The sequence below is a fragment of the Triticum dicoccoides genome, chromosome 1B (assembly GCF_002162155.2).
Source record: "Triticum dicoccoides isolate Atlit2015 ecotype Zavitan chromosome 1B, WEW_v2.0, whole genome shotgun sequence".
Classification (NCBI taxonomy): Eukaryota; Viridiplantae; Streptophyta; class Magnoliopsida; order Poales; family Poaceae; genus Triticum; species Triticum dicoccoides.
The window spans coordinates 712,465,537-712,468,701 of record NC_041381.1 but is presented as its reverse complement, the minus strand read 5'-3'; positions in this window follow the sequence as shown (position 1 = coordinate 712,468,701).

Sequence of the window (3,165 nt, the reverse complement as noted above, 5' to 3'; positions counted from 1 at the left end):
CGTTACTAATACCTTCATCCATTAGTCCCGATTCAAACACGAACTGGGACCAATGTGCCTCCATCTGGCCTGTGCGCCGAGCCCAGTCAGGGGGCCTTTGGTCCCGGTTGGTGGCACCAACCGGGACCAAAAGTCCATGTTTTTTTTAGAAAAGTGGCTGCTTTAGGGGTTTGGGGGGTTATTTTTAGGTTGTTATTAGCTAGTTAATAGAGAGAAGTGTCCTCTCTTATATCTTCGTCCTTGGTTTACCAACGCTGCTGCTATATATGTTCATTTCACCCGCTGATATAATAACTCATGCATGCTCGCATCATACATCATCATATATAATAACAAGTCCTATTAATCATGCATCATCATACAACTTCTACTCGTTATTAATAATAAGTCATACGATCATCATCCTCATAGTCATCGAACCCAACCCTACATAATTGTTCTTAGCACATGATCATCAGTATGAGGTAGGACCTAAACACCCTTAAGGTAAAATAGCATAAAACAATATAGACCCTGACTCTCCATTATGAAGAATGGCGATCATCCTGTCTCCAATTCTTGCCCTTCGCTGGTTTTTGCTTCCAAGAAGCTCCTTACGACTGTCCATACATTTTTTCCGTTCTTTGATTTTCATGTCTCCAGTTCTTTTAGAAACCCGGTATGGGCAGTTGAGATTCGTAGGAAGACCTGGTTGTATGTTCAAAACATGAAGGGTACCGTGCGTATACATCAGATGAGGCACACAATCATTCGGGATTTTCTGTTGAAAAACATAGTAATAACTTCGTAGTTAGCAATGATGTACTAGTTTTAGAGTGTGCAAAAAGATGCACGGATGTCATAATAGTAAAAAATCTTACCAGGGTATCTCCATGGTAGTTACCGTAGTTCAACACGTGCACTAGTGGCACTTATTGACCATAATGTTAAGGAGTTTGATTGTAGATATTGTAATTCTCAAGATCAGTACAAAATGCGACCAGATGATTTTTCTCCTGATAAGTTAATTTGGGGCCTTCGGTGTAGTAGGTTCTGTCTACCATCTTCCGCACATTCTTTGAAGAATGAAAATAAGTTGTCAATGGAAATAAGTTGTCAACTATTTTGAAATAAACAATATAAATTACTTAATAACTATGTTAAACTCACATGGAGGAAGAATTGGAGGTGTATCCACAAGGACGCAAATCGAAGGTCTCTCTTGCTCGATTGTAGGATCACCAAGATCCATGGTGACAAGCATACCCTCATCAAAACCATACATCTTGCAAAGTGCTTCCCAATTTTTGCAACCAAAATAGGTTACACTCTGAGCATTGTACAACTTTACTTGAAAATCCACACCATGATGGGTACTTAGGATAATTTTTTTGGTTTCCATACTTTCATGGTCTTCAAAACCCATCCTCTCCAAGACATAGCGTCTTGCAAAGCATGGGATAAGCTAGTCGAATTGGAAAAGATGAAAAATACACGTTAAAATAGTTGAAGTCGTGCTTTATTACGAAAAAAATTATTGTCGTCGTTGCGTACCGTATGAACATCGAAGGTCTCCTCGAGCTTAATGCTGAAGCGCCGATCTTCGTCCAGCTCAATGAACCTGTTGCACATACCTCGGTCGTCGTGGCACCAGTTGCACTCCCCTGGGCGGTTTTCGTCGTCCGAGTACGACATTTCCGGCCTATGTTCATAATTCAAATATTAAACTAGATCATTATTATTAATCATGGGTTGACTATCGGTGATGTACGTAGCTCCTCCTTTCATTCCCGAGTCCATTATTACACCAAATTGTCTAGCACACGGGAATGAAGGAGAACTTATCCAATATGAGCATTCAATAAGCAAAACCATATCATAAAATAAGCAAAACCAAATCATAAAATAAAGTAGTATTCAAATTAGCATGCATTCAATAATTAGAAGCAAAAGTACATCATCTCTTGGTGTCCGTGCATCGTCGAATATTATCACTAATATAGCATCACTAATACAACTAGAACCGTAGCGCCCGATGGGTATCGTCGCGGGCGGTGGACACCCAAAGATAAGGAACCATCACAGGGTCATAGCTCCAGTGAGATCCCTGAAGAACCTGCCAGGTATTGTCGAACCTGCCCTCCAATGCAACCATGTAGCGACGGACGTGCTCATCCTCCTCGCTGACACGGTGACGTACCACCTCCGCGGTGTCCGGAAGCCTCAGCACCATCACTGGCCCACGCGACCGCCACCAAACAAGGATCGGGTCAACAACGGGCTGCCTCCTCACCAACCTACGTCCCCCGGAAGATAGCACCTCCCAATACCAGCCCGGCGGAGCCCAGTCCCGAACATTGCCCTGATCAAGAAGGCCTCCACCGCCGAGTCGACGACGACGAGGATGCGGGATAGGCATCGCCGAAGTCCATGCGGGAACTACTTCTATATATAGTTAAATAAAGTAGTTTTATTAATTAAATCAACTAGCTAGTTCAACTACTAAGCACTTACTATAAATAAATAAAGTAGTACTTACTAAAAACAAAGTAGCACTTACTAGAAATAAATAAAGTAGCCCTTACTATAAATAAATAAAGTAGCACTTACTACAAACTACTTCTATATATAGTAAAATAAATTAGTTTATTAAATCAACTAGCTAGTTCAACTATATATGAAGCACTTACTATAAACAAAATAAAATTGTACTTACTAAAAATAAACTAGTATTTTTCTAACTAATTATATTAAACACTTTCTCTTCTTATTTTTTTCCTTTTTCTAAATACTATGAACAAAAAAATCATTAAAATTCTATGAACAAAATTAATTACACAATCTAAATATCACCAAAAAATCTATTAACAATAATATCACCACACATGCATATTCAACAATAATATCACCAAAAAAATCTATTAACAGAAAAAAAAATCTAACACAATATGAACAAGTTAGTTACAAAATCTAAATTAACATACTATGAACTACATATCTAAATTACTACACATCTAATCTAACAAAAAAAATCTATGAACTACAAAAAAATCTAAAAAAAATCTAACAAAAATCATAAAAAGTTGCTCAAGCGAGGTCGACGGCAACGGCGACGGCGAGGTGCGGCGCGGGGCGGCGACGTCGGGGCGGCAGGGAGGGGCGGGGCGGCGACAGCGTCGGGTCCGG